At 42.9% G+C, this 22,569-nt stretch overlaps 1 long non-coding RNA gene across 1 annotated transcript; it reads left to right on the forward strand.

Moving 5' to 3' along the window:
- The first annotated feature begins 201 nt into the window (after positions 1-201).
- On the forward strand, positions 202-20,842 carry LOC140630561 (uncharacterized). Its single transcript, XR_012028287.1, has 2 exons — positions 202-894; positions 20,413-20,842. It is a non-coding gene; the product is annotated as an uncharacterized lncRNA (long non-coding RNA).
- The last annotated feature ends 1,727 nt before the right edge of the window (positions 20,843-22,569 follow it).

Below are 22,569 nucleotides of genomic sequence, written 5' to 3' on the forward strand. Positions count from 1 at the left end.
CCCGCGCGTCCTCGGCCCGCCCCGCGCGCGCGCCCGCCCGCGCCCGCGCCCGCACCCGCGCCCCCGCCCGCCAGCCGAGCGGCCCCCCCAGGGGGCGCTGCACCCGCGGCCGCGACCCTGGCCCCCGGCCCCTGGCCCCCGGCCCCTGGCGGAGGCCCGGCTGCAAACCCCAGAGCCCGCGGGCCCGCGCGCCTCGGGGCCCGCACCTGCCCGCTCCATCCCGCAGGCCTCACGGGACCGCGCGTCCCGCCTCGGCTCCCGGCGGCGCCCAGAGAGCCCACGGGCACCTGCGGAGGCGCCTCCGCCTTCTCTGAATCCAGAGGGCTTCTTCCTACCTTCCTGACCCGGGGGATCCAGGGTCAGCCCTGAATTCACACCCACAACCGAGCAGCCAGGCTGGGGGGACCTCGTGTTTGAGATGCCGGGTGCCGGCCGCACCCAGAACCAACTAACACGCGTGCACGGCCAGGCACCTGCTCTCTCTCTGCCAGACGAACAGCACCTGAAATCTGCTGTTGCGCTCGGTCTCTCTGACCAGGTCATAAAACAGTGTCTTGAGGATGTCAGTGCCCAACAGATTTTTTAAAGATTTAATAAATGAATGAACCGCACCAAGTTCCACTGTCATGGGGGCACAGCACCAAAGTCTCAAGACAAAAATCACAAGGACCGTTGATGGAACCCAGGTCTTTTCTTTTCTTTTCTTTTCTTTTCTTTTCTTTTTTTTTTTTTTTAAAGATTGTATTCATTTTTTCATGTGAGAGGCAGAGGGAGAAGCAGGCCTCCTGCGGGGAGCCCGATAGAGGACTTGATCCCAGGACCCCAGGATCACGCCCTGAGATGAAATGAAGGCCGACGCTCAGCCACTGAGCCACCCAAGTGCCCGGAACCCAGGTATTTTTGAAAACTCTGCTTTGCTCTATTTTATTTGTACCTTCAAAGAAATAACATTTTCTTTTACTTACTTTCCTACTGTTTAATTTTCTACTTCTTTAACTTCAACTTTCCTCTTCATTAATTCTGTTATCTTATTAGTTTAATAGTTTATTGAATTATTTTTTTAAGATTTTATTTATTTATTCACAAGAGACAGACAGAGGCAGAGACACAGGCAGAGGGAGAAGCAGGCTCCTGGCAGGGACCCTGATGTAGGACTCGATCCTGAGACTCCAGGATCAGGCCCTGAGCCAAAGGCAGACAACCACTGAGCCACCCAGGCATCCCTAATAGTTTATTGAATTAAATAGTTTCTTTATTTCTATTTTTATTTATTTTTTGGTAATCACGGTATTAATGACTATAAATCTTCCTTTGAGTATGGCTTTAGCTGTGTCTTTAGTGTTTGTTTGTTTGTTTTAAGATTTTTATTTATTCGGGAGGGAGAAGCAGGCACCCAGATACCCTCCTTTAGTGTCTCATATGAAGTGTTTTTTCCTTAAAAATTTCTAGACAGGGACGCCTGGGTGGCTCAGCGTTTGAGTGTCTGCCTTTGGCTCTGGGCATGGTCCTGGGATCCAGGATCAAGTCCCACATGGGGCTCCCCCCATGAAGCCTGCTTCTCCCTCTGCCTATGTCTCTGCCTCTCTGTGTCTCTCATGAATAAATAAAATATTTTTTAAAAAATTCCAGACAACCTGTAGTTTTTTTTCTGTTTTCTTTATTGAAGGCATATATAGTTTATATACAGAAAAATACATGTATTTTAAAAAATTTATTTGAAAGAGAGAGAGAGCTCACAAGCAGGCGGGAGACACAAAGAGAAAAGGAGAAGCAGGCTCCCTGCTCAGTGGGGAGCCCCACAAGAGGACGTATCCCAGGACTCTGAGATCAGGACCTCAGCAGAAGGCAGACCGCCAACCAACAGAGTCACCCAGGTGCCCCAAAATGCACATGTTTTTGAAAGCAAAGCTTATGTAACCACCACCAGATCAAAGATAGAACATTTCCAGCCCTCCAGAGAAAACAGAGGATCACTATCCTGACTTCTGTCACATAGGTTAGTTTTACCTATTACTGAGTGTCATTTCAAAACCCACAGCCTGGGCGGCTCAGTGGGTTAAGCACCTGCCTTCTGTTCAGGACATGACCCTAGGGTCCTGGGATCGAACCCCACATGGGGCTCCCTGCTCAGTGAGGAATCTGCTTTTCCCTCTCCCTGTGCCTCTCACCCCTGCTTGTGCTCTCTTTCTCTCTCTCAAATAAATAAAACGTTTTGGGACGCCTGGATGGTTCAGGGGTTGAGTGTCTGCCTTTGGCTCCGGGTGTGATCCTGGAGTCCCGGGATCGAGTCCCACGTCAGGCTCCCTGCATAGAGCTTGCTTCTCCCTCTGCCTGTGTCTCTGCCTCTCTCTCTGTGTATCTCTCATGGATAAATAAATATCTTAAAATACATAAATAAAATGTTTTTAAGACTTAAAAATTAAGACAGCTTGTACTCCTTTACGTCTCCCATTATTCACTCAGCATTATGTTCTTGAGTCATCCCTGTTGTTTTGTGTATCGATTGTTTTTTTAGTTGCCATGTGATATTTGATTTATAAATACATCACAGTTTATTCTCCTGTTGATGGACATTTGGGTTGTTTCCAGCTTGGGGACAGCTATGAATAAAGCTGCTATTTACAAAAAAAAAAAAAAAAAAAAGCTGCTATTTACATTTACTTATGTGTACAAACCTTTTTATAAATTCATCTTGGGATATACATGGGAGTGGAATTGCTGGGTCATGGAGTATGTTTTTATAAGAACTGCCAAACAGTTTTGCATAGTGGTTGTACCATTTTATTATCCACTAGCGATGTAGGAGAATGCCAGGTGGTCCACATCTTCACAACATGAGTATTGTCACTCTTTTTCAACGTAGCCTTTCTGGCACGTGTACCCTGCTATCTCCCTGTGCTATTCTTTGCATGTCCTTGACCTGTAGAGATGCTAAGAACCTTTTCATGTGCTTATTTATCCTTTGGATATCTTTTTCTGTAAAATGTCTGTGGACAGACACTCCTCTGAGAATTAGCCCGTTTTATAACCGAGGTTGTTTGTATATAGGAGTTCTTTTCTTTATGTCTGCATAGGAGTTCTTTGCCATACATATATATTTAGAATATATACTCCTGGTTGTGGCTTTCCTTTTCACTTTAAATATCTTTTGATGAGCAGAGATATTTTTATGTTATGGTTAGTGTTTTTCGTGTCATGTTTTAAAGATCTCCCGCCCCAAAGGTCATAAAGATTTTCTCCTATCTTTTCTTCTAGAAGCTTTCATACTTAAGTGTATGATCCATCTCAAATTATGGGCACCTGGGTAGCTCAGTGACTGAGCATCTGCCTTTGGCTCAGGGCGTGATCGCGGGGTCCTGGGATTGAGTCCCACATCAGGTTCCCCACAGGGAGCCTGCTTCTCGCTCTGCCTGTGTCTCTGCCTCTCTCTGTGTGTCTCTCATGAATAAATAAATAAAATCTAAAAAAGGAAGTTAATTTTTGTGTAGAGTGTGAGGCAGAGGCCAGATTCATCTTATTTCCATATAGATATCCAGTTGCTGACCTACTTACCTTTCTTTACACCAAGACCACTCTGCCTTACTTAGCTTATTTAGTCTTGAAATCAGAATAGGCCTTCCAGATTCATACTTCTTTGGGATTGTCTTCACCTTTCTAAGTCCTGTGCATTTCCATATGAAATCAGCTGTTAATTTCTACCAAAAAAGCCCACTTGATACTCTATGCTATGAACTATACTCCTATGAAAATTACTGAATTCCTCAAATATTCCTTACTTTGTTCCTTTCTTTTTTTTTTTTTTAAGATTTTATTTATTCTTTAATGAGAGACACAGAGAGAGAGGCAGAGACACAGGCAGAAGGAGAAGCAGGCTCCCTGCCGGGAGCCCGATGCTGGGACTTGATCCCAGGACCCCGGGATCATCCTTTCATTTTATTCTTTGACTACCACTCATCTGAGAGGGAGACCAACTAATTTTCCTATTATTCTAATCATTCCTTGACTGAATCAGGTCAACTTCACTCCTTGCATCAGATTATTCCAGACACACATCTTTTTTTTAAATAAAAGATTTTATTAAATAAATAAATAAATAAATAAATAAATAAATAAATAAATAAATAAATAAATAAATAAGATTGTATTTACTTAAGAGAGAGAGAGAGAGAGCAGGGGCAGAGACAGAGGGAGAAAGGTAGACTCTCTGCGGAGCACCGGACCTGAGGAGGGGCTCAATCTTATGACCCTGAGATCATGACCTGAGCCTAAACCTTAAAGTCTGACGCTCAACAAACTGAGTCACCCCAGTGCCCCAGGTATACACCTTTTTTTTTTTTAAGATTTATTTGAGAAAGGGAGCATGAGGGGGGTGGGCAGGGAAAGAGGGAGAGGGAGACTCTCCACTGAGCAGGGAGCTGGAAGTGGGGCTGGATCCCAAACCCTGAGATCATAACTTGAGCTAAAGGTAGACACTCAATGGACTGAGTCACCTAGCCACCTGGCACACACCTTCTTAATTGTGTCCTTGGGCTAGGCGTGTGCAGTCCCTCTCAATTGTTTTCTCCACTTCGAGCCAACTTAATATTATGATGTCTTTAAAATAAAATCCTAGAGCACCTAGCTAACTCAGTAGGTAGAACAGGTGACTCTTAATCATGGGGTCATGAGTTCAAGTCCCATGTTGGCAGCAGAGTTTACTTGAAAAGTAAATAAATACATGTCTTAATTCATGCTTTTCTTTTTTAAATTGGGCTGTCTTACATCTACTGAAGTGTTTTTACATACATGCACAGCTTCATAACCACCACCCAGATCCAAATATGAAATATTTCCCAGCATCTTAAAACAGTCCTTTGGGTAGCCCCAGCGGCTCAGCGGTTTAGAGCCACCTTCAGCCCAGGGCATGATCCTGGAGACAGGGGATCGAGCCCCACATCAGGCTCCCTGCGTGGACCCTGCTTCTCCCTCTCTCTCTGTCTCTCATGAATAAATAAATAAAATATTAAAACAAAGAAAACAAAACAAACAAAAAAACAGTCCTTTGTCCTCCTTCCCAGTCAATCCTAAGGAAAACCACTACTCTTACTTCACCACCATGATTTTGAACTTCATGTAAATGCATTCAAACAATATGTGCTCATGTGTGACTTCCTTTACTTGGTGTTGTATCTGCGAGTTTCATCCATGTACTCATGGTTCATTCATTTTCCTTGTTATATCATATTCCAGTATATGAATATATGACCCTTTATTTATCCTTTTTGCTATTGAAGGAGATTCTTTAGTGTTTCCAGTTTGGGGCTATTATAATAAGGCTGCTGCGATTTAAAAAAAAATTAGGGGGGGTAATCTCTAGACCCAACATGGGGCCTCAAACTCACAATCCAGAACTCAAGTCACACACTCTTCCAGTTGAGCCAGCCAGGTGCCCCTGCTTTTATTTATTTATTTATTTATTTATTATATTTTTTAAATATTTTATTTATTTATTTGAGAGAGAGCAATCACGAATGGGGCGACGGGCAGAAGGAGAAGCAGACTCCCCGCTGAGCAGGGAGCCCGACGTGGGGCTCGATCCCAGGACCCTGGGATCACGACCTGAGCTGAAGGCAGATTCTTCACCGACTGAGCCACCCAGGCACCCCTTATTTTATATTTTTAAATAATTTTTTTTAAACAACCGTTTTATTTTTCTCAAGGTCTCATGATACAAGAGTTGTGGAAGGACTTGGCCAGACAGCTGTCACTTGGCGTCTCTTATACAATTTCACTGGAATGTCCACTGGGGTCAAGTCACCTGATGGCTCAACCAGAATTGACATTAAAGATCACTTCACTCATGTGGCTCACAGTTTTGCTGCCTGATGGCTGAAAGACCAATTGGGCTATCACATGGAGCACACAGCCTCTCAATATGGCTTGGGCTTCTTCATAACATGGTAGCCTCAGAGAATTCAGATTTTTTTTTTATACTTGGCAACCCAGAGCTCTAAAAGTAAGAGACCTATTGTACAAGGTTGAAACTACCAGGGTGGGGTGTGTGTGTGTGTGTGTGTGTGTGTATTTGTATTTTTATATCAAAAAAAGAAAAACAGGCATCTTGGTGGCGCAGCGGTTTAGCGCCGCCTGCAGCCTGGGGTGTGATGCGAGAGCCCGGGGATCGAGTCCCACGTAAGGTTCCCTGCGTGGAGCCTGCTTCTCCCTCTGTGTGTGTCTCTGCCTCTCTCTCTTTCTCTGTGTCTCTATGAATAAATAAATAAAATCTTAAAAAAAAAAAAAAAGAAAAGAAAAGCCCGCTAGGTTTTGGGGTTGAAGTTCCATTGAATCTATAGATCAACATGGAAAGAACTGATTACTTAAAAATTCTGTCTTCCAATCCATAAATATGCTTCTCCATTTATGAAGTCGTACTTAATTTCTGTCAACAGTGTCTTGTAGTAAACTTTTTTTTATTTAAAGATTTTATTTATTTATTCATGAAAGACACAAAGAAAGAGGTAAAGACATAGGCAGTAGGTTCCCTGCAGGGAGCCCCATCCAGGACTCATCCCAGGTTTCCAGATCATGACCTGAGCCAAAGGCAGACACTCAACCACTGAGCCACCCAGGCGTCCCTCTTGAAGTAAATTTAATACATTTTTTGCTAATTGTATTCCTAAGTATTTTGATACTATTATAAATGGTCTTTGAAGATTTTATTCTCTGTTTGTTGCTAATATATAGAAAACAATTGGTTTTTGGTATACTGACCTTGTATCCACTGACTGCAAAATTCACTTATTTGTCCTAATAATTTTTATTTCCTCTTTGATCTGAGAAATTATTTCTTAATTCCCAAGCAAGATTTTAGAAAACCATTCTGTGGTTGCTAAAGTTTCTGAATTATAGAATCTCCTGGGCTTTTTAAATTTATCATCATTTTCTTTATGGCCAGGTATATAACTGATTTGTATGGACATAAAGAGTACATGTATTCTCTGTAGATTAGAGAGCACTTTTTGTGTTAAATCAGGCTTACAAACTCTATTATACAATTCCTCCATGATTTGCTTTTTTGCCAAGCTAAATTAAATTCAGCTGAATTGTAAAAATGAATATTATTTATTCATTTATCCATGTTTGGTACGTGAACATCTATGACTCTTAGGTTGTCTTTACAGATTGTATATCATTATTTTTTTAAGATTTTATTTATTTATTCATGAGAGGCACAGGGAGAGAGAGAGAGAGAGAGGCAGAGACACAGGCAGAGGGAGAAGCAGGCTCCATGCAGGAAGCCCGATGCGGGACTCGATCCCAGGACCCAGGGATCACGCCCTGAGACAAAGGCAAACGCTCAACCACTAAGCCACCCAGGCATCCCTTTTTTAACACTTTTAAGCGCAAATCATTAACAGGTGGATTTGTAACAACTCAATCCATTTGTTGTCTTTGGTTTTTTTAAATAGAATTGGGCTCTTTTACACTTAGTAAGCTGGAATCTGTGCTTTAGTCTATCTGTGAATTTATATTCGATTTAAACCTTATCTTACCTTGTTGTTGATTCTTTTTCTTTGCATTGTCTTGGAAAATTTTCTCTTCTTTCCCTATTTGCCCTCCTTTTAGTTTGGCAGTTCTAATGTTTGTCTGCACAATGCTAGTGTTTCCCTCTCCTTACATAGTGGTTATGATGAAACCTGTATTCCTCTAGTAGTATTTCAAAATTTATCAATGAACATACCTCCCAAAACATTTTACCTACTCATACCCCACCTCTTCACCTAGATTAAAAGTTTAGGGGCACCTGGTTAGCTCAGTCAGTAGAGCATGCAACTCTTGATCTTGTGGTAGTGAGTTTGAGCCCTGTGTTGGGTGTAGGGATTACTTACTTGAGAGAGAGAGACAGAGATAGCGTGAGACAGCATGTGTAGGGAGAGGGAGAAGCAGGCTGCCCACAGAGCAGGGAGCCCAATGTGGGGCTTCATCCCAGGATCCTGGGATCATGACCTGAACTGAAAGCAGATGTTTAACCAACTGAGCCACCCAGGCGTCCCAATAAATAAATCTTTAAAAGAAGTTTAGAAATTGCAATTTTACTTCCTCACTTTCCCATCTACTTTCATGCTCAACTCCTCTTAAGTGTATCATCTACATGAAAAATCCTTACTGAACATTTACACCATTATTCCTTATTTCATTCATATCATAACCACAGCATCAGCTCTAGGAGTTGCTGCTGAGCCTGGCACTCAAAATATTTGTTGAATGAATAAATTATCCATTAGAGAAATAATAATAAAAAATTTTTTAAGAAAAAATATAGGGTGCCTGGGTAGCTAAGTCAGCTAAGCATCTACCTTTGGCTCAGGTCATGATCCCAGGGTCCTGGGATCGAGCCCCACATCAGACTCCCTGCTCAGTGGGGAGTCTGCTTCTCCCTCTGCCCTTTGCTTATGCTTGCTCTCAATATTTCTCTCTCAAAAAAATAAAATCTGTAAAGAAAATTTTAAAAAAGAAAAAAAATATATAGAAAAATAGGATGCATGGTGGCTTCTCCCTCTGCCTGTGGCTCCCCCTGCTTGTTCTCTCTATTTCTCTCTCTTTCTCTCTCTCTCTCTCTCTCTCTCGCTGTCTCTCAAATATAGAAATATATATGTAGAAATATATATGTAGGGATGCCTGGGTGGCTCAGTGGTTAAGCATCTGCCTTAGGCTCAAGGCATGGTCTCTGAGTCCCCAGGAACAAGTCCCACATGGAATCCCAAATCAGGCTCGCCGCAGGGAGTCTACTTCTCCCTCTGCTTGTGTCTCTGCCTTTCTCTGTGTCTCTCATGAATAGATAACTAAAATCTTGAAAAAAATATATATGTAGAAATATATATGTAGAAAAACAGAAGTCAAAAAGAAAAAGAACTGTATTTATTACAAAATTAATTATTCACAAGTACTATACTCTTCATCTGCCCAATATTGACATCTCTTTTCTAATATAATTATCAATTGATTAGAGAACTTTGAGTATTTTCCTCAGCTAGCATCCATGGGCAATATATTGAGCCCTTGAGTATCTAAGATTATCTTTCTTTCGTCCCAAAAGATGGGACATTTGGTCCGGGAATAGGATTCTTGGCTCTGAGTTGCAGTTTATCTTCCATTTGTAGATATTATTTCACTATCTTCCCATTTCCGGTGCAACAAATGAGACTTCTCATGCTAGTTTCATTTGCCTGCCTTTTTTTTTTTTTTTTTTTTTTTTTTTTTTTGAGAGTGAGCAGGGGTGTGGAGGAGAAGAGGGAGAGGGAAAGAGAATTTTTTAAATCTATGTACTTTTAAAAAGATTTTACTTATTTATTTGAGAGAGAGAGAGCATGAGCGAGGTGGGAGCCTGACAAGGGGTTCAGTCCCAGGACCCGAAGATCATGACCTGAGCTGAAGGCAGACAACCAACTGAACCACCCAGGTTTTCCAGGAGAGAGATAATCTTAAGCAGGCCCTATGCCCAGCTCAGACTCAGACACAGAACTCAATCTCAGGACCCTGAGACCATGACCTGAGCCAAAATAAAAAATCACTTAACAGACTAGCCACCCAGGTGCCCCTGCTTTCCTTTTTAAAAATAGCTTCTTCCTTCAGTGTGAAAACTTGTACACTTCTCCTGTTACCCACGAAGTTCAGGAATTTTGCCAGGATGTGTGCATGTGTATACCTCTATTATTATTATTATTATTATTATTATTATTATTATTATTATTATTTTGTCTAGGTGTCAATAAGATAAACGGCAAAGTTTATTAAGCCTGATAAAGGGAAAAAAAGAAAACAAAATACACATTTATATATTAGAAATTAAGAAGTACAACCACAGAAACAACTCAAAGACTTATCACAGGATCTTAAATGCTCTCTTAAGTGCTCTATTTTTAAAATTTTTTAAAAGATTTTATTTTTTTAAGATTTTATTTATTTATTCACGAGAGACACAGAGAGAGGCAGAGACACAGGCAGAGGGAGAAGCAGGCTCCATGCAGGGAGTCCGATGCAGGCTTTGATCCCAGGACACCGGGATCAAGCCCTGAGCAGAAGGCAGACGCTCAACCACTGAGCCACCCGGGTGCCCCCAAACGGTAAATCTTATGTATATTTTACTGCAATAAAAACATTCTTCCTAGATTTTTAAAGCCCGAGTAAAAATATAGTGAAGAACTCAGAATTTTCATATGGTGGAGAGATAATATGACAGCAAATTCACAGTACAAAAGCACATCTGTGAAAACCAAAAGCGGGCATTTTTGTGCCTAGAGTAGTCAAATTCCTAGACTCAGAAAGCAGAACGGTGGTTGCTAGGAAATAAGGACAGAGTTTCAGCTGGGGAGGATAGAAGGAGTTTTGGAGATGAACGGTGGTGATGGTTTCACAACAATGTGAATGAATGTTCTTAATGCCACTGAACTGCACACTTCAAAATGGCTAAAATGATAGAAATCTATGTTCCATATATTTTACAATAATTTTTATTTTTAAGATTTACTGATTCATGAGAGACACAGAGAGAGGCAGAGACACAGGCAGAGGGAGAAGCAGGCTCCATGCAGGGAGCCTGATGCGGGACTTGATCCCAGGACCCTGGGATCATGACCTGAGCCGAAGGCAGACGCTCAACCACTGAGCCACCCGGGTGCCCCTTTTACCATAATTTTTAAAAAGTTGCTTTAAGTGGGCATTTTTCATTCTAGCTTAAGCCCTCTAACATAAACATGATGAAGTCTCTGGTGACTCAGGATGTGGAGAAATAGATCCAGGATGTTATGTGCTCGCAGAAGAAAACATGCAACATGCAGCTCCAAGGGGAAACCTAAATAACCCCAGGCAAATTTGTACAAGATTTTAAGAGAAAGGAAGAGAGAGAGAGAAAAAAAAAAGACAAGACAAGACAAGACAAGAAATCCTGAGGCCCTGGGTGGCTCAGTCAGTTACGTGTCTGCCTTTAGCTCAGGTCATGATCTCAGGGTCCTGGGATCCAGTCCCAAGTCGGGCTCCCTGTTCAGCAGGGAGTCTGCTTCCCCATCTCTTTCTGCATACACCCTCCACCCCGCTCCTGCTCTCTCTATATATATATAAAATAAACAGATACAAATCTTTAAAAAATAAAAGTAATAAAAATAAATAAATAAACAGAACCTGAAAATAGTATACTGTGTTGGATTTGCTTTTTTTCTAAAGCATAAGTTCCCATGATTTGGGACAGTATATAGGGAAGCCTAAGAGAGTAAATACTGGCACCCTCCTATGCAAACGTGCTTTTCAGGCATGATTTGTCCATGACTGAGCTTACCTTGTAGCACCTGGTACTGCTCCCCAGCCCACAGAATTCTGTATCCCTTAGCTCCTGGGAGTGTGCAGGATCCACATTGGCCACCAGGGAGCAGGAGTCCCTGTGTGGTACAGACCAGGCAGGAGGTGCCATGAGGAGCTAATGCTCTTGAGGGCACCATTTTGTACCCTCAGGCTTCGGAGGCCGGCAGAAACTCCAGCTACCCTCAAGTAGGAAAAGCATTTGGCAGAGATTAGGGTGGACTGGCCACACTGACCTCTCCCAGCCCCTAGGAGGAGCACCCACATCTCTCAGCTTGTGTGATAGACCTGATTTCTTTCACTGCTGATACTCATCTCAATATCTACATTCCTCCTACCAACGAGCCAGTGGTAAATTCTGTTTCCTGAGCATTTCCAGGGATACCACTAACTTTTGTGTAAACTAAAAAAAGAGGACTCTTCTGGATGGACACAAGGTAGCAGCAGGCAAAGGATTTGGCAAGCTGACTGATGGCTGAGTTAGAAAAAGATCCCCCTGCTGGGGCGCCTGGGTGGCTCAGTGGTTGAGCGTCTGCCTTCAGCTCAGGGTGTTATCCCGGGGTCCTGGGTTCAAGGCTCTCATTGGGCTCCCCACAGGGAGTCTGCTTCTCCCTCTGCCTCTGTCTCTGCCCTTCTCTGTGTGTCTCTCATGAATAAATAAATAATCTAAAAAAGAAAAGAAAAGAAAGAGATCCCCTCTTCCTGAGCAGCCCTGTGTGGTGGGCTTCAGTGCCTATTGAGTACCAGGCACTGTGCTGATGAAGGAGAACTTCAGCTGCCTGCATTCTGACCTCAGACTTGCTAGTTGGGTGCTTCTGTAAAGCTTGACTCTTAGCTCAGGCGGAAACCCCTAAGGGCAAAGCATCCCCCCCACTCTGCCTCTCCAAGGGAACCAAAAACTACTCCCTCCAGCAATAAGGACTATCTTGAGCCAGCAAGACCATGGCCATGACTGACACAAAGGCAATGGTCCATGATTTGACTTCCACTGCCCACCTGCACCCCACATTTTCTTTTATAAACCTGGAAGTAGGGATCCCTGGGTGGCTCAGCAGTTTAGCGCCTCCCTTCAGCCCAGGGTGTGATCCTGGAGTTCCAGGATTGAGTCCGGCATCAGGCTCCCTGCGTGGAGCCTGCTTCTCCCTCTGCCTGTGTCTCTGCCTCTCTCTGTGTGTGTGTGTCTCTCATGAATACATAAAATCTTTAAAAAAATAAAAAATAAAATAAATAAAAATAAATAAACCTGGAAGTATTTTCAGCACTTTGGAGACAGTCTTGAGGGGCTAGTCCTCTGGCTTCCTGGTGTTTGCCTCACTGAACAAAACCCCTTTCTTGTTTTACCATGATTTATCTCTCTGCCTTTGGATTTTGTCAGTGGCTAGTGGCCCAACCTGATCTGTTTGGGACCCAAGGAGCCAGGTGCTCTTGTACCCCTATACCTCCCCATATGCTGAGAGGCTCTTTGCACATGTTGTCTCCTCTTGTCTCATACATAATCAAGGCAGACACTGACTACTATTGTCCATGTTTTTCTGATAAGAAACTGAGTGTGAGGGCAGCCTGGGTGGCTCAGCGGTTTACCGCCGCCTACAGCCCAGGGCCTGATCCTGGAGACCCGGGATCGAGTCCCACGTCAGGGTCCCTGCATGGAGCCTGCTTCACCCTCTGCTTCTGTCTCTGCCTCTTTCTCTGTGTCTCTCATGCATAAATAAATAAAATCTTAAAAAAAAAAAAAAAAAGAAAGAAAGAAACTGAGTGTGAGGGCCAGCTGCACATAGCTAGGAGGTAGAGCTCTGCCAAAGGGAAGGACTATGACCTTGGTTGCCTTGAGCTTCTTCCCTCATCCATTTGCAGTCACTGGAACCCCACACACACACCCCACCCCCTTCCCGTATCGCAAAAGCCTCCCAAAGGAACTCTCAGCTTCCCCCACTCCCGGTCTGCTCCCTCACTGCAGTAAGACTGATTTTCAAAACTCTTTATTGTTATGCACATAATGTCTATGTAGCATTCAGTTAATAATAATAAAAAGGAAAGCCTGGGTGGCTCAGTGGTTGAACATCTGACTTTGTCTCAGGTCGTGATCCCAGGGTCCTAGGATTGAGTCCTGCATCAGGTTCCCTGTTCTATCTCTCATGAATAAATAAAACTTAAAAAAAAAAGAAAAATAATAAAAAGAATGACCAATTAGGTTAAAGAATGGAGCTTTATCAATTTCTCTGCTGTTGCCTCTCATCCCCTTATATCCTGGCCCCTGATTTATTTATTTATTTATTTATTTATTTATTTATTTATGATAGTCACACAGAGAGAGAGGCAGAGACACAGGCAGAGGGAGAAGCAGACTCCATGCACCGGGAGCCCGATGTGGGATTCGATCCCGGGTGTCCAGGATCGCGCCCTGGGCCAAAGGCAGGCGCTAAACCGCTGCGCCACCCAGGGATCCCCTCATCTTTTTTTAAATCTCTATACCCAATATGGGCTCACACTCACTGCGTTAATCTTCATCACACATATATACACATATGTGTTTTGTGTCTTTTGTTTCTTAAGATTTTATTTATTTATTCATGAGTGACACAGAAAGAGGGGCAGGGACATAAGCAGAGGGAGAAGCAGGCTCCCTTCAGGGAGCCCAATGCAGGAATCGATCCCAGGATCCTGGGATCACGACCTGAGACAGTCAGATGCTCAGTGGCTGAGCTCCCCAGTTGCCCCATTTTCTCCCAGTCCTGCCTCAGGACAATGCAGATATGGTCTATATTGTTTACTTCCTTATTCTCCAGCATCTAGAACAGTGTCTGGCCCCTGAAGATTTTATATTATCTTTTGAAAAATAATTTCTTCTATGAAACAATCGCCTTTGTGACATGTTAATAAAAGATTTCCCTCTCTTTACTTATTTCCCTCTCAGGGAGCCCAATGTGGGACTCGATCACAGGACCCTGGGATCACGCCCTGAGCCAACGGCAGACGCTCAATCACTGAGGCACCCAGGTGCCCCAGTCTAGGGCTTTTTAATGGGCTTGTTGGCAGGCTGTTTTAATCTGATTACCCCTCCCTGTGCCTGTCACCCAGTGAGGTTTTTGTCACATGGGAATGGGTGGAGGCTCCTTCCAGAGTGGTATAAATCCTTTTAAGGGTGGTTTCCTCTTAGGGTGGGGGTGGGGAAATCCTTGGCCCTGCCTGCCTTTCCTCTAACTATCCTTCAATAGGTGACTATAATTAAAGCTAATAAATAGGGGGGCAGCCAGGATGGCTCAGCGGTTTAGCGCCTCCTTCAGCTCATCGTGTGATCCTGGAGACCCGGGATCCAGTCCCACATCGGGCTCCCTGCATGGAGCCTGCTTCTGCGTCTGCCTGTGTCTCTGCCTCTCTCCCTCTCTTGTGTCTCTCATGAGGTGCTGGGTGGTTCAGTTGGTTCTGTGTCTGCTTTCCACTCAGGTCATGGTCCCGGGGTGGAGCCCTCAGTCAGCCTCCCTATCCAGGGGGGGCCTGCTTGTGCTTCTGTCTCTCAAAAATAAATAAACAAAATCTTAAAAAATAAAAGGAAAGATTTCTGGACTCCTTTCTGTCACATCCATCTATTATCTCTATCCTTATGCCAACAACCCAGTCTTGATTACTGTGTGTTTATAGTGAGCTTGGTGCCAGGTTAAGTACTCTGACTCTGTTCATTTTTCCCCCAAAGAATAGCTGTGGCTCTTCTAGGTCCTTTGGGTTTCCAAATAAACTTTAGGGTCATCTTATCAATTCCTAACTTTTAAAAGCCTGCTGGGATTGCCCTGAATCTCTAGATACATTTGGGGAAAATTGTCATCTTAACAACATTGACTACTTCAATTTTTAAACATAGTATGTGTCTCCATTTGGGCAAATTAATAGATTTTTTTAAAAATTTATTCTGACTCTGGCTTGTTTAGGGCCTGAGGAGTATGGTTTACTGGGCCATAACCATTCCTGTTTTCAGTCCTCACGTCAATAGATGTCTAAAATTAAAGTTTGATTTTGTTATTTAATTTTTTTTTTTAAGCCAGTTTCCTTTTCCTCTGAAATCACCTTCTTGGTTCTTAGTTTGCAGTTTCTTGGGAGCATTCTGGGGGGCCTGAACCCCCACTGGTCCCCTTAATGACCAGCCTTCTTTATATTCGTGGAAGCTTCCCCCAGACTCCTATGGACTCCTGCTTCTCTGCTCCACATTAACTCTTCAGACAGGAACCAAAGATTTTTATGTCCCCAGTACTGTGGACAGAGTATGGACCGTGAGCCAAGGGCAGGCCACTCCTAAGATAGACCACAAGGGCATGTAGATTGTTTCGTGTAGAAAACAATCAAGGCCCCAAAGACCCAGGAAGAAACTTTTACCTACCCCTGCCCTACCCGCAAATGCCTAAAAAGGATTTAGATAGCTGACCAGTACCAGGGAGAGAGCAATTAAACAGATTTCTTGTATCTAAGAGACTTACCGCAAAGGGCAAACTCTGTTTTCCAAACTTACCTCACCTTCCTGCTAAAGGCCTTCCTCTCCTTTGCACCCCCCCACTCACCCCAACTCCCTGAGCTCAGGATGACGGATACTCCACATTTTGCCTGACAGTCTTGGGAATTTCATGTTTGTATGGATTCTCTGTATGTACAAAATTAGATTTGATTTTCTCCTGTTAATCTGGCTCATGTTGAGCAGCCCCAGTGGCGCAGCGGTTTAGCGCCGCCTGCAGCCCAGGGTGTGATTCTGGAGATCCAGGATCGAGTCCCGCATCGCTCCCTGCATGGGGCCTGCTTCTCCCTCTGCCTGTGTCTCTACCTGCCCCTCTCTCTCTCTCTCTGAATGAATAAATAAATAAACCTTTAAAAAAAAAATCTGGCTCATGTTAATTTTTTAGTTCAGGGGCACCTGGGTGGCTCAGTGGTTGAGCGTCTGCCTTCAGCTCAGGGCCTGATCCCAGGGTTCAGGGATTGAGTCCCGCATCAGGCTCCCCACAGGGAGCCTGCTTCTGCCTCTGCCTTTGTCTCTGCCTCTCTATCTGTGGCTCTCATGAATAAATAAAATCTTTAAAAAAATTTATGAATTGAATAAATACAGATATTGATAAGTGGTCCGAAGGCAATAAAATAATACTGCAGTGTAGTGTGACAGCATAGGGGTCAGAGCAGGTCTGAGCTGAAACCTGTAGGTGAGAAAGAGGTAAGTGTAGTCCAAACACAAGGAATAGCACAGGCCCTGACATGAGCATGAGCTTGGTGAGTCTGCCAGATGGATGGATGGAAGGAAGGAAGGAAGGTTGGTTGGTTGGTTGTCATGGCAGGATTCGTGACGGAAGGGGAATTTGAGAGGGAGGTACACATTGACCATGTTGGGCCTGTTGGCCGTGTTAGGGAATCTGGATTTTGCTCTAGATATATCAGAAAGCAGAGAAGTGACAGGCTGTGAGTGATGCAATTGAAATTCCTGGATTCTCCAGCAAAGGAATACGCCCACTCTGATTTTACTGTGCTTGTTGGCTTGAGGCTGGGAGGCCTGAATGCCGAAAAGGCATAGAAAAACCATCTCCTGAATGTCTAGGGAATCCAACAATGGTGAGATGGGGGAGGCCTCCCAATAAACGATTTGACCTCAAAGCTTGTGGCTACCTATATGGATAATCAGCCTGCTCTGGAGCTAGGAAGTGTGAACTTGACCTTGACATCCGAGTGAATCCAACTCAACAGTCGGCCCAAGGAAAACTTCCCCCATTCCTACCAGCTGCGGCTGGTACATCCTTTATGTCACTCCTGTTTCTTATAAGCTCCTCTATTGTAGTGTTTCTCGTATGGTATTAGGGTCATTTACATGTTTTCTATTTAACTGGATGATAAGCTACCTGAGGACAGACACCGAGTTGTTCAAACCTGCTGTATGCTGGGGACACAGATGACAGGTTGGGCAAGTATCTGGGGGGTGGGAGGGGTACAATAGAAGACAATCTTAAATGCTAGGAAATTTGGATTTGTTCCTGGTGCAATTCTTTGCTGTCCCATCTTTACAAAGACTGCTTTTGACAGAGCATTGATCATGGATTGACCAGAGGGCATGTGGCCCAGCTTTGTCCAGATATATTTCCCTTGTTCCAAGCCACACCATCTGAGACTTTGGACCAGCTGGGTTGGACCCTCCCAGATCAGTGGGGCACAAGTCTATATCAAGGGTCAGCATAGGTAACAACTCTAATAAAATTCTTTTTTCCTTTCCAGTTGAGATATAATTGACAAATAACTGTGTAAGCTTAAGGTATACAACTTGATGACTTAACGATGATTAAGATGATGTAAGATCTACTCTCAGCCACTTCCAAGGGTGGAATAGAGTATTGTTAACTCTACTCAACATGCTCCACATTAGAACCCCAGAACTTATTCATCTTAGCGTAGCAAAATTCTGGATTTTCTCCACTGGAAGGATACAATGCAAAGCTTTATCCATTCTTTACAGACTATACTCTGTAAGAACTTATACAAAACATTAGTCTCAGAACAAGTTCTGTTTCTATTGAAAAAATCAATTTGTATCTTAGGGACAGTGTGATATATGCCTAATCATGTTTTCCTCTTTGCTTTGGCCACTTAGGAACCTTAGCACTGGATTTGTAGCCTTTATCTAGTAACCATAAAAGACCACTGGACACAATCAGCAAAGAGATTAAGAGGGCTCTGGAGTCAGGCAAACCTGGGTTAAAATCTCGCTCTGCCATTTCTTAGCCACGTGACTATAGATCACTCACCTATTTTTCCCCAAGTGTTTTTTTAAAAGATTTTATTTATTCATGAGAGACACACAGAGAGAGACACACAGAGAGAGACACACAGAGACAGAGACATATGCAGAGGGAGAAGCAGGCTCCATGCAAGGAACCTGATTTGGGACTCGATCCTGGGACTCAGGGATCACCCCCTGAGCCAAAGTCAGACGCTCAACTGCTGCTGAGACACACAGGTGTCCCTTCCCAAGTATTTAAAAACAGGCATAATCACAGTATTTTGTTTGTAAGATTAAGGGATACAGTGCTAAGCACAGGGCCTGGTGCAACAGTTAACAAAACTGTAATCATTTTCACTTTATGGTAAGTGATGGAGTTTTGGAATATAGGTCTGGAACCGACAACCAAGAAAGAATTCTTCATACGTCTTTGGTGCAAAATGGTGGTTTTATGAAAGCATGGGAATGTGACCAGGGGGCAGGAAGAGCTGCAGCCCCAGGCCTGTCAGAGGCAGCTGATTATATACCTGGGAGTTGGGAGGAGTTTGGGGATGGCGTACTCTCTAAGGAAATTTGGAATCAACCAGGACCTTGAGGAGGGCTAGATATTGTTGGGGAAAGGTCATTTATTACCATCTAATAAAACCTGAATCATGAGACCCTTCAGATGGGCCACGTGCTTGGGGGATGTCAACACGTATCTTGGGTGGTAGAGATAGAGGAAACTTCTAAAGGAATTTTTATATGTTAAAATAGACTTACAGGATCCTCGGGGTCTGGCTAAGATTGCCTTTTGCCCTTAGTGAAGTATTAACATCAAGGCAATTGAGTCCAAAGAGGAATGTCACTCTGCCTGTTTCAAAGACTTGTCAATATGCTTTGTCCTCAGCTAGTCCTCTGTTCCCCCATCAGCAAGCAGCTCTGTGTGCTCAAAGATGCAGAAACACACACACACACACACACACACACACACACACACACACGTTTTCCACCTCAAATGTGTAAATTACTTTGATTTTGATCAGCTATTTTTTTAATCTGCTATATATACCCTTTTGCTAGAGGTTGCATAGATGAGAATCTCCAGAAAACTTAACCATAGTGCTGATTAAATCTGCATATGGGAGGGTCTCCCTCTCAACACACACACAGCATAGCAAGGGAGCATTTCTTACATGTCTCACAGGATTAAGAAAACATGAAAAGCAGAATGTCCTGCTTTAGGTATTAATTACTTAGGGTGACCCTTGGTCATAGTTCGTTCATTACTATTAATGTCTTCTGATCTCCTCTGACAACAGACCTGTTGGGATTCAAAGGGCAGTTCTTAATTCCAAAGTAATTAAGAAACCTGTTCATTAGCTTCCTTTGGGGGTCAAATAAATTCAAACAGAGAGGATCTGTTAGGGTGACACCAATTCATCTGGTACATTAATATAATTTAATAAGTCTGAAACTGGGTAAATACATCTTTATATGTTATAAAAGGAAACTAACATTTATCTCTCAAGAACCATTTTTAAACTTTTCTTACTGCTAGGATCAGTTTCCTTTCACTTCCTGAGATACCTTTATGCTCATCAAGGATTTACCTCAGCTATCTCAGGGATTGCTTTGCCAGATGTTTGCTTAACTTTTTTTATAGCCTTATTGAGGCATAAGTAATGCAGGATAAGTTGCACATATTAAAAGTATTTAAGTCTGTAAGTTTGGATATATGCCTATACCCATGAGACAGTCACCAAAATCAAAATAGTAAACATTTCCCTCACCCCTCAAGAGTTTCTCCTGCCTTCGATAACCCATCCCACCTCGTTCCTTCTTCCTGCCTCCATCCCCAAGAGCCCAGTGATCTCCTTTCTCTCTTGATTAGTTTGTATTTTTCTAGAATTATCTTGAGATTCATCCATCCATTCATCCATTGTGGCTCGATGGTTCATTTCTTTTTATTTCTGAGTAGTATTCCATTGTATGGATATACTACATTTTTTCTAATCACATGGACATACATAATTGTGTTTCTCCATACTGTCTGGGAAAAAAACAAACAAAAAAACACTAAACCTACGGCCCACTTCTAGCATTAGGACAGACTTTTTTTTTTTTTTTTTTTGCATTAGGACAGACTTTAATGCCAACATTTTCTATACTCATCTCACTCCTAACTTCATTTTCTCTTCTTTCTTCTCCTGTTTGTTGTAAGTTCCCAAATTCTCTTATCTTTTATTTTTGTTATGTACATTTAAGTCAGTCATCTTGGATCTTTTCTGAAACAAGGATCAAGTACAACTAAACAATGCTCAGTTATTATTTGATTTTTATCAATTCTTTCCTCCTGTTTTCTTTAGGGATGCTGGATTTTGTTGACTTGGTCTACTTACAGATCCTCATCATATCCTGCTTGGACAGCTGCCACCATCTCTGGAATTCTGATCTCTAAGCTCATCTCTCTTCTATTCACCTCCTATGATGTCACCAGGTTATCATTCTACAGCAGAAATCTGATCATGTCATTCCCACGCAAAACACCTACCCAAAGGATCTAAAAGTCCTTGGCATAATAAGGCAAGTCGTTAGTCATTCATCTTTCAACAAATATTTACTGGGCGCTGATTATGTATCAAGCTCTATGCTAGCTGGCTAAGTGTGAAAAGTATGGTGACAAACTGGAGAGATGTGCCCTGTACCTTCATGGAATTTATATTCTAGTAGGGAGACAAATAAACAACCACATAAGCAATATAATTATGACTTGGATAAACATGAAATTGTTATTAAGTAACTAGAGTGTTGTGATTGAGTTCTGGGAGCAGGGGTGGATGTCAGAGAAGGCCCTTCTGAGGAGGTGACATTTACACTGCTTAAATTACGACAAAGAAATGGCCATGGGAAGAGTTCTAGGCAAGGGAAACATAAAGTGCAAAGGTCCAAAAGTGGGAAAAAGCTTGGATGGCCAGTATGGCAGAAGATAGTAAGGTTGCTGGACAGTTGAGCTCTACTTGCTTCTCCGGCCTCATTTTTGAAAACTCAGACCCACATCTAGGCATCCTAAATCCCAAACATGTACAGCTACCCCTACTATATCCTCAACACACCATGCCTTCTCATTTTTCACCTGCTCCCTCCCAATCATCCTACTCCTGGTGATTGGGCTTCTAAATAATACCTCCAACGACACCCTTGGGTTCCTCTCTTCCCCTCCTCCAGGCACTAGACTGCTCCTTCCTCCTCTATGCCTCCACAGAAGTCTATATGTACCCCCCCCCCTTTTTTTACATAGTTAGCATTTATTGAGTATTTTCTATATGCCAGGCACTGTTCTAAGCACTTTACCTGTATACTTGGCTTTATGAGGCAGGTCCATTTAAAATCCTCAAAATTTCTATGAGCTAGAAAGTATTACTATCTCTACCATATAGATGAAGAAATGGAGTCCCAGAGAAATTACAATTCACACACAGTTACATAGTGAGTAAATGGCAGTCAGGATTTCAACCCAGACAGTTCAGTTTGTATTTTAACCGCTAAGCCCTTTTTGCCTTTCAAGATTGATAACAGTAGCTAACATTTATCAAGCACTGCCTATGGACTAGGCTTTCTTCTCTTGATGTAAGTGAACATATTGAATCCTACAACTCTCTGAGGTAGACACTCTTAAGTCCTCACAACAACCCTCCTATTGGCGCTAAGACCAGGACTCTTGTGTGGAGCCCACATCCTCCCAATCAGCAATCCCAATGCCTCCTACATCCAGAAATTGATCAACAAATGTCTGCTGGATGAATGAATGTACCAGCAAGACCCAGTGTCTTCCTCTTGGCTCACAATTCACACTTCAAGAGCATACAGTGCCCAGAAATACTTGGAGAAAATTATTATAATGGAATAGAAGTCTGTTGTAGTAAATATATACCAATGAGAGCTGATTAATATAAAGGCTAACTTCACATGCATATTCACTGCATTTCAAATGTCAGACAGAGAAATGCCTTTATTGGGCACCTGGGTGGCTCAGTGGTTGAGTGTCTGCCTTTGGCTCAGGTCGTGATCCTGGCGTCCTGGGATCGAGTGCTGCATTGGGTTCCCTGCAGGGAACCTATTTCTCCCTCTGCCTATGGTGTGCCTCTCTCTGTGTGTCTCTCATGAACGAATATATAAAATCTTAAAAAAAAAAAAAAAGAGAAATTCCTTTATGTATCAGAGGTTGTATTATATATTAGATGATGTACTATGTACTAACCAACCCCTGTGACAACAAAGTGGGGCAGCAAAGGGCTGCTTCCAAGACAGTTCCCACCATAAATTTAATCCATGTTGAAATGTTCCCACAGCTAACAAAAACAACATATCAATTTATAAAACCATCTCCACCTTTTGTCTAGCTATTGTTCTTTGACTTGACAGCAAATAAGTTTTACTTATTAGACACAGTAAATAAAAGTTTAATATGTCATTGAAGGGCGCCTAGGTGGCTCAGTTGGTCAAGTGTGTGCCTTCGCTCAGGT

Source organism: Canis lupus, chromosome 3 (assembly GCF_048164855.1).
Source record: "Canis lupus baileyi chromosome 3, mCanLup2.hap1, whole genome shotgun sequence".
Lineage (NCBI taxonomy): Eukaryota > Metazoa > Chordata > Mammalia > Carnivora > Canidae > Canis > Canis lupus.